Raw genomic sequence first — 10,254 nt, 5'->3', positions numbered from 1 at the left:
ACAGGTTTGGAAATGGATCTTGTGATGATTAATTTTTAATTAATTAATTATTAGGCTGCTTCGACTCTTGGTTGTAGTAATGTGGGATCTTCCATCCTTCTGCTGGAATGTGGCCTGTGGGATATACTTCCCTGACGAGGGGTCAAACCTGGGTCCCCTGCATTGGGAGCTCAGAGTCTTAGCCACTCAATCACCAGGGAATTTCTGTGATGATTACTTTTATGTGTCAACTTTGGTAGGCTATAGTATTAAGTTATCTACTCAAGTACTGACAAAGGTGTTGTTGTGAAGTATTTTTTAGGTGAGGTTAACATCTATGAGTTGACCTTCAGGGGATTATTTTTGTGACATATATGTGTATATATCTCTACCTATATATCTATCCCCTATTGGTTCTGTTTTTCTGGAGAACTCTGACTGATACAGACCTGATTGGTATAAGGATAATTTTAACCCTGTGTTAACAATTGGTTCTGGACCAGTATGTGACCCAGACTGAACCAATAAAGTGTGAGGGAATGTTTGATCTGGGCTTCTAGAGAAGTACTTCCCTATAAATCTGTGAGAGTTTCCACTAGTACCTGCCTCTCTCTTCCTCTGACAGTAGTTTCCTTAGATATGAGGCATGGGATGGGTGCATCTCTTTCACTGTCAGGTTGAGTATGAAGCCAACAAACAAGCAGAGCCAAGACACTTGTAGAGACATGGAGCTGGGGCTGCTGGTTTAATCAGCACTGAAGCCTGTCCTGCCTCTGAGATTCATAATCCAAACCATGTATCATATTTCCTCACTGTTTATCTGGTAGTTGGGCTTTCTGAGTCCTGCAGCCAAAATTATTCTACCTAATACAACACTTTTCCTTAAGATGAGTTCTTTGGGATATTAAGAAACTAGTATATTTGATCTGTTAGTTGAAATTTATGTCCTGTGTGGATACTTTTTTTTTATAATATTTGCATATTTGGGATTTAAAAACAGGTAATATAAATCAAAGAATAGCTTTTAATTGAATCTTTGCAAGTTAGACAATGTGTTGTTTGTAAAGTTTCAATGTGTTCTGTTAATTTGTTTTATAAGTATTAAGATTCTTAAGATTCCAGTGGACTTATATCATACCCAATCTTTTTTAAAAAACTGGGGTATAGATGCTTTACAATGTTATGTTAGTTTCTGCTGTACAACAAAATGAATCAGCTATATGTATACATATATCCCCACCCTCTTGGACTGCCTTCCCACCCCACATTACCATCCCATCCCTCTAGGTCATCACAGAGCACCAAGCTGAGCTCTCTGTACTATACAGCAGGTCCCTACTAGCTATCTGTTTTACACATGGCAGTGCACATAAATCAAGCCTGATCTCCCAATTCATGCATAAGTCTTTTTTTGCATTATGATTTTTTCAGAGTATATGCCTAGTAGTGGGATTCAGTTCACTCACTCAGTCGTGTCCGACTCTGCGACCCCATGGACTGCAGCATTCCCGGCCTCCTTGTCCATCACCAACTCCCACAGTTTACCTAAACTTATGTCCATTGAGTTGATGATGCCATCCAACCATATCATCCTCTGTTGTCCCCTTCTCCTCCTGCCCTCAATCTTTCCCAGCATCAGGGTCTTTTCAAATGAGTCAGCTCTTTACATTAGGTGGCCAAAGTATTGGAGTTTCAGCTTCAACATCAGTCCTTTCAGTGAATACGCAGGACTGATTTTGAGGATGGAATGGTTGGATCTCCTTGCAGTCCAAGGGACTCTCAAGAGTCTTCTCCAACACCACAGTTCAAAAGCATCAGCTCTTTGGCACTCAGCTTCCTTTATAGTCCAACTCTCACATCCATATATGACTACTGGAAAAACCATAGCTTTGACTAGACGGACCTTTGTTGGCAAAGTAGTGTCTCTGCTTTTTAATATTCTGTCTAGGTTGGTCACAACTTTCCTTCCAAGGAGTAAGCATCTTTTAATTTCATGGCTGCAGTCACCACCTGCAATGATTTTGGAGCCCAGAAAAATAGTCAGCCACTGTTTCTACTGTTTCCCCATCTATTTGCCATGAAGTGTGGGACCGGATGCCATAATCTTAGTTTTCTGAATGTTGAACTTTAAGCCAGCTTTTTCACTCTCCTCTTTCACTTTCATCAAGAGGCTCCTTAGTAGTTGGATTTCTGGGTCTAAAAACAGAACTACCATATGACCCAGCAATCCCATTACTAGGCATGTACCCAATATTTAAATGCTATGTCACTGACAAAGCACAGAACTTGGAAATTATTTGATATTGCATCAATAGTGCACACTTATTAGATAGTTAATCTGGCAGATACATATTGCAGGTAATATGGATATCACTAAAAATGCTAAAGGAAAACAGCCAAATAAGGCTGCCCACAGAATAGGGGAAGTGATTAATTACCTTGGGGAGTGGAAAAGGAGAAACAGTTCCTTGTAACATAAAAATAGACCTAGAAAACCTAAATGGCACAGCAGTCTTTCTGCTCTGTTCAGAAAGAATTTATTCCAGAGCTTAAATTATATATTTAACCTTTTAATCATCATGCTTTTAATATTTTGAGTCCTTTTGCACAGGGTGCTGTTAATTACCAGTATGCCTATAAAGAATCACTCTCTCTCTCTTTTTCTCTTTCTCCCCAATGAAAACTTCAAAAATTAATTGCTAATTACTTTTTTAGATGAATGTAAAAACTTAGATAAAAGTTTTAGTCAGGGACTTAAGTACATGTACATGCATGTTCACAGAAGCACTTTTCACAACAGCTGAGTGGTGGAAACAGTCCAAATGTCCATCAACAGTGAGTGGTCAAACAAGTTGTGGTATATACATTCACACAATGGAATTTTAATCAGCCATAAAGAGAAGTGAAGCACTGATACATGTTACAGGATGTAACACCTCAAAAACACTATGCTCAGTTTAAGCCAGACAAAAAAGAGCACATGATTTTATGTCTGTGAATTACCCAGAATAGGTAAATCCATAGAAACAGAAAGCAGTCTGGAGTTGTCAGGAACTTGGAGGAAGAAAGAGTGAAGATGGTTGTTTAATGGGTATGGGGTTATCTTTTGGAGAAGTTAAAATGTTTTGAAATTTGATAGAAATGGTGATTGAATGATATTGTGAATGTTCTAAATGTCACTGATTTGTATACTTTAAGCTGGTTAGTATTATTATATAAATTTTGCCTCATTAAAAAAATGAGGGAAAAGTTTTATTGAGCTTAAGTTTGCATATGCTGCTGCTGCTGCTGCTAAGTCGCTTCAGCTGTGTCTGACTCTGTGCAACCCCATAGACGGCAGCCCACCAGGCTCCCCCGTCCCTGGGATTCTCCAGGCGAGAACACTGGAGTGGGTTGCCATTTCCTTCTCCAATGCATGAAAGTGAAAAGTGAAAGTGAAGTCGCTCAGTCGTGTCCAACTCTTAGCAACCCCATGGACTGCAGCCCACCAGGCTCCTCCGTCCATGGGATTTTCCAGGCAAGAGTGCTGGAGTGGGGTGCCATCGCCTTCTCCAGGTTTACATATAGAGCTCTACAAATCAATAAGGCTGAATTAATTCTTGCTTTTCCCCACAAATCTGTTCCTCCTGTATCTTCATCTGAGCCAACAAATGTCACTGCCATTGGTCAAATAGCTCTTGGCAAAACCTGGAAAACATTCTCCATACCTCTTTTTCCTTCTCCTCTCCCATCCAATTATATCACCAAGTCCTATTGATTCTTCTTCTATAGTGTGTCAAATTTAATTCTCTGTATTTCAGCTGTGCTCATTCTGATAGGAATTATTCTATTTTCATCCAGAGAACTAGTCTCTCAACTGAACTACCAAATTTTCTTTCACATTTCTGTCATTCCATTCTAGCCAGAGTGAGTCATTAAAATGCAGTCTGATCATATCAATCCCTTGCCAAAAAACACTTTGATAGCTTTTTTTTTTTTCCCATTTAAGATAAGTCTACAATCTCCAACATGTTATCAGGGGCCTGCTTGATCTGCCTCTACTGTCCTATATTCATACTGTTTATATATATATAAATGTATGTATATATATATATAGTATTTTATTTACTTATTTATTTGATTGTGCTGGGTCTTAGTTGTGTTCTATGGGATCTAGTTCCCTGACTAGTGATCAAACCTGGGGCCCCAGCATTGGGAGCTCTGAGTCTTAGCCACTGGACCACCAGGGAAGTCCCTCTGTTTAAGTTTTTGTTTTATATGGCATGCAACATAAACTGACTCTAATTAGTTTCAGGATACAGATACAGGAGACGATTAAGGAACAGTTGAGCAATCAAGACAGAAGTGGGGAGTTAAAGGAACCAAGTCCTCCCCAGGGACCTCTACAGCAGCAGGTGGGTTCCTCTCACTGGAGTGCTGACATGGATGTGTTTAGTGTTCTGTCTTTAGTGTCTCGGATTACCAGGGGAAAGAATCTAATTGGCTTGGCTTCTGTCAGACTTTTACCCCTGGATATGTTTGTCCTTGAATTTATCTCCACAAAGATAGGTCTGTCTTGTGCCATATTACATGTGCCTGGCATAGAGTAGGGGCTCGTTCAATAGTGAACGAATTTATGTCCAACTAATTGAATAAATGAATTGGCCATGACCATAAGACAAAGCTGATTAATTCAGCTTGGGGCTCACTTCGGGGTGTGGAGTTCATTTCCATGGTTGAGGGTTAGGCATCCACCTCAGGAGATAACCTCTCACTCTGCTGCTCAGCCTCACCTTGTTCCACTTTCCTCCTTGCACCAGAAACCTTTGCCCTTCTCTCATCCCTCAAAACTCTCAAATTCTTTGTAAACTCAAAGGCTTTGCATATGCTATCTCCTGTGCCAGATATGTTCTTCTCCATTGTTGCTGGTTGTAGATTTATTGCCTCTCGGCTACAAATTTATTCATTTTGCCTGTTTTGTGAATATGTTTTGTGAATATATATGAATATATTGTGAATATATTCACAGGCTCCTCCTCTGTCCATGGGATTCTCCAGGCAAGAGTACTGGGATGGGTTGCCATTTCCTCCTCCAGGGGATCTTTACCCAGGGATCGAACCCATGTCTCTTAACCTCTCCTGCATTGGTGGTCAGGTTCTTTACCACTAGTGCCACATGGGAAGCCCATGTACATATATATATATATATATATATATATATATATATATATATATATATATGTATGTGTGTGTGTGTGTGTGTGTATGTGTATATATACATATGTTAGTCGCTTAGTCGTGCCTGACTCTTTGCAACCCCATGGACTGCAGCCCACCAGGCTCCTCTGTCCATGAGATTTTCCAGGCAAGGATACTGGTGTGGGTTGCCATTTCCTTCTCCAGGGGATCTTCCCAACCCAGGGATCAAACCCAGGTTTCCTGCACTGCATGCAGATTCTTTTACCAACTGAGCTACAAGGGAAAGTGAAGAGGAACTCAAAAGTGTCTTGATGAAAGTGAAAGTGGAGAGTGAAAAAGTTGGCTTAAAGCTCAACATTCAGAAAACGAAGATCATGGCATCCGGTCCCACCACTTCATGGGAAATAGATGGGGAAACAGTGTCAGACTTTGTTTTTCTGGGCTCCAATATCACTGCAGATGGTGACTGCAGCCATGAAATTAAAAGACGCTTACTCCTTGGAAGGAAAGTTATGACCAACCTAGATAGCATATTCAAAAGCAGAGACATTACTTTGCCAACAAAGATTCGTCTAGTCAAGGCTATGGTTTTTCCTGTGGTCATGTACGGATGTGAGAGTTGGACTGTGAAGAAGGCTGAGCGCCAAAGAATTGATGCTTTATTATTATTATTATTTTTTTATTGAAATGAATCTGCCACAGGTATACATGTGTTCCCCATCCTGAACCCTCCTCCCTTCTCCCTCCCCATACCATCCCTCTGGGTCTTCCCAGTGCACCAGCCCCAAGCATCCAGCATCGTGCATCGAACCTGGACTGGCGACTCATTTCATACATGATATTATACATGTTTCAATGTCATTCTCCCAAATCTTCCCACCCTCTCCCTCTCCCACAGAGTCCATAAGATTGTTCTATACATCAGCGTCTTCTTTGCTGTCTCGTATACAGGGTTATTGTTACCATCTTTCTAAATTCCATATATATGCGTTAGGATACTGTATTGGTGTTTTTCTTTCTGGCTTACTTCACTCTGTGTAATAGGCTCCGGTTTCATCCACCTCATTAGAATTGATTCAAATGTATTCTTTTTAATGGCTGAATAATACTCCATTGTGTATATGTACCACAGCTTTCTTAGCCATTCATCTGCTGATGGACATCTAGGTTGCTTCCATGTCCTGGCTATTATAAACAGTGCTGCGATGAACATTGGGGTACACGTGTCTCTTTCCCTTCTGGTTTCTTCAGTGTGTATGCCCAGCAGTGGGATTGCTGGATCATAAGGCAGTTCTATTTCCAGTTTTTTAAGGAATCTCCACACTCTTCTCCATAGTGGCTGTACTAGTTTGCATTCCCACCAACAGTGTAAGAGGGTTCCCTTTTCTCCACACCCTCTCCAGCATTTATTGCTAGTAGACTTTTGGATCACAGCCATTCTGACTGGCGTGGAATGGTACCTCATTGTGGTTTTGATTTGCATTTCTCTGATAATGAGTGATGTTGAGCATCTTTTCATGTGTTTGTTAGCCATCTGTATGTCTTCTTTGGAGAAATGTCTATTTAGTTCTTTGGCCCATTTTTTGATTGGGTCATTTATTTTTCTGGAGTTGAGCTGTAGGAGTTGCTTGTATATTTTTGAGATTAGTTGTTTGTCAGTTGCTTCATTTGCTATTATTTTCTCCCATTCTGAAGGCTGTCTTTTCACCTTGCTAATAGTTTCTTTTGTTGTGCAGAAGCTTTTAAGGTTAATTAGGTCCCATTTGTTTATTTTTGCTTTTATTTCCGCTATTCTGGGAGGTGGGTCATAGAGGATCCTGCTGTGATGTATGTCGGAGAGTGTTTTGCCTATGTTCTCCTCTAGGAGTTTTATAGTTTCTGGTCTTAAGTTTACATCTTTAATCCATTTTGAGTTTATTTTTGTGTATGGTGTTAGAAAGTGTTCTAGTTTCATTCTTTTACAAGTGGTTGACCAGTTTTCCCAGCACCACTTGTTAAAGAGATTGTCTTTAATCCATTGTATATTCTTGCCTCCTTTGTCAAAGATAAGGTGTCCATATGTGTGTGGATTTATCTCTGGGCTTTCTATTTTGTTCCATTGATCTATATTTCTGTCTTTGTGCCAGTACCATACTGTCTTGATAACTGTGGCTTTGTAGTAGAGCCTGAAGTCAGGCAGGTTGATTCCTCCAATTCCATTCTTCTTTCTCAAGATACCTTTGGCTATTTGAGGTTTTTCGTATTTCCATACAAATTGTGAAATTATTTATTCTAGCTCTGTGAAGAATACCGTTGGTAGCTTGATAGGGATTGCATTGAATCTATAAATTGCTTTGGGTAGTGTACTGATTTTCACTATATTGAATCTTCCAATCCATGAACATGGTATATTTCTCCATCTATTAGTGTCCTCTTTGATTTCTTTCACCAGTGTTTTATAGTTTTCTACATACAGGTCTTTAGTTTCTTTAGGTAGATACATTCCTAGGTATTTTATTCTTTCTGTTGCAATGGTGAATGGAATTGTTTCCTTAATTTTTCTTTCTGTTTTCTCATTATTAGTGTATAGGAATGCAAGGGATTTCTGTGTGTTGATTTTATGTCCTGCAACTTTATTATAATCATTGATTAGTTCTAGTAATTTTCTGGTGGAGTCTTTAGGGTTTTCTATGTAGAGGATCATGTCATCTGCAAATAGTGAGAGTTTTATTTCTTCTTTTCCAATTTGGATTCCTTTTATTTCTTTTTCTGCTCTGATTGCTGTAGCCAAAACTTCCAAAACTATGTTGAATAGTAATGGTGAAAGTGGGCACCCTTGTCTTGTTTCTGACTTTAGAGGAAATGCTTTCAATTTTTCACCATTGAGGATAATGTTTGCTGTGGGTTTGTCATATATAGCTTTTATTATGTTGAGGTATGTTCCTTCTATTCCTGCTTTCTGGAGAGTTTTTATCATAAATGGATGTTGAATTTTGTCCAAGGCTTTCTCTGCATCTCTTGAGATAATCATATGGTTTTTATTTTTCAATTTGTTAATGTGGTGTATTACATTGATTGATTTGCGGATATTGAAGAATCCTTGCATCCCTGGGATAAAGCCCACTTGGTCATGGTGTATGATCTTTTTAATGTGTTGTTGGATTCTGATTGCTAGAATTTTGTTAAGGATTTTTGCATCTATGTTCATCAGTGATATTGGCCTGTAGTTTTCTTTTTTTGTGGGATCTTTGTCAGGTTTTGGTATTAGGGTGATGGTGGCCTCATAGAATGAGTTTGGAAGTTTACCTTCCTCTGCAATTTTTTGGAAGAGTTTGAGCAGGATAGGTGTTAGCTCTTCTCTAAATTTTTGGTAGAATTCAGCTGTGAAGCTGTCTGGACCTGGGCTTTTGTTTGCTGGAAGATTTTTGATTACAGTTTCAATTTCCGTGCTTGTGATGGGTCTGTTAAGATTTTCTATTTCTTCCTGGTCCAGTTTTGGAAAGTTGTACTTTTCTAAGAATTTGTCCAATTCTTCCACGTTGTCCATTTTATTGGTTTATAATTGTTGATAGTAGTCTCTTATGATCCTTTGTATTTCTGTGTTGTCTGTTGTGATCTCTCCATTTTCATTTCTAATTTTATTGATTTGATTTTTCTCCCTTTGTTTCTTGATGAGTCTGGCTAATGGTTTGTCAATTTTATTTATCCTTTCAAAGAACCAGCTTTTGGCTTTGTTGATTTTTGCTATGGTCTCTTTTGTTTCTTTTGCATTTATTTCTGCCCTAATTTTTAAGATTTGTTTCCTTCTACTAACCCTGGGGTTCTTCATTTCTTCCTTTTCTAGTTGCTTTAGGTGCAGAGTTAGGTTATTTATTTGACTTTTTTCTTGTTTCTTGAGGTATGCCTGTATTGCTATGAACTTTCCCCTTAGGACTGCTTTTACTGTGTCCCACAGGTTTTGGGTTGTTGTGTTTTCATTTTCATTCGTTTCTATGCAAATTTTGATTTCTTTTTTGATTTCTTCTGTGATTTGTTGGTTATTCAGCAGCGTGTTGTTCAGCCTCCATATGTTGGAATTTTTAATAGTTTTTCTTCTGTAATTGAGATCTAATCTTACTGCATTGTGGTCAGAGAAGATGCTTGGAATGATTTCTATTTTTTTGAATTTACCAAGGCTAGCTTTATGGCCCAGGATGTGATCTATCCTGGAGAAGGTTCCATGTGCACTTGAGAAAAAGGTGAAATTCATTGTTTTGGGATGAAATGTCCTATATATATCAATTAGGTCTAACTGGTCTATTGTATTGTTTAAAGTTTGTGTTTCCTTGTTATTTTCTGTTTAGTTGATCTATCCATAGGTGTGAGTGGGGTATTAAAGTCTCCCACTATTATTGTGTTATTGTTAATTTCTCCTTTCATACTTGTTAGCATTTGTCTTACATATTGTGGTGCTCCCATGTTGGGTGCATATATATTTATAATTGTTATATCTTCTTCTTGGATTGATCCTTTGATCATTATGTAGTGACCGTCTTTGTCTCTTTTCACAGCCTTTGTTTTAAAGTCTATTTTATCTGATATGAGTATTGCTACTCCTGCTTTCTTTTGGTCCCTATTTGCATGGAAAATCTTTTTCCAGCCCTTCACTTTCAGTCTGTATGTGTCCCCTATTTTGAGGTGGGTCTCTTGTACACAACATATGTAGGGGTCTTGTTTTTGTATCCATTCAGCCAGTCTTTGTCTTTTGGTTGGGACATTCAACCCATTTACGTTTAACGTAATTACTGATAAGTATGATCCCATTGCCATTTACTTTATTGTTTTGGGTTCGAATTTATACACTGCTTTTGTGTTTCCTGTCTAGAGAATATCCTTTAGTATTTGTTGGAGAGCTGGTTTGGTGGTGCTGAATTCTCTCAGCTTTTGCTTGTCTGTAAAGCTTTTGATTTCTCCTTCATATTTGAATGAGATCCTTGCTGTATCTGATCTGATCTGATCTGATATATGGGCCCTTTAATTTTGGTCAGCTGATATAATATTAAACTTTGTCAGTAGAGGGAGCTAGAGAGACATTGCTGGAAACATCGTCTTCGGGGTCTCCTGTGCGTTCTTGGCAGA

The sequence above is a fragment of the Bos indicus x Bos taurus genome, chromosome 20 (assembly GCF_003369695.1).
Source record: "Bos indicus x Bos taurus breed Angus x Brahman F1 hybrid chromosome 20, Bos_hybrid_MaternalHap_v2.0, whole genome shotgun sequence".
In the NCBI taxonomy this organism is placed as follows: domain Eukaryota; kingdom Metazoa; phylum Chordata; class Mammalia; order Artiodactyla; family Bovidae; genus Bos; species Bos indicus x Bos taurus.
The sequence above is the reverse complement of the archived record's forward strand: the minus strand, read 5'-3'. Positions refer to the sequence as shown.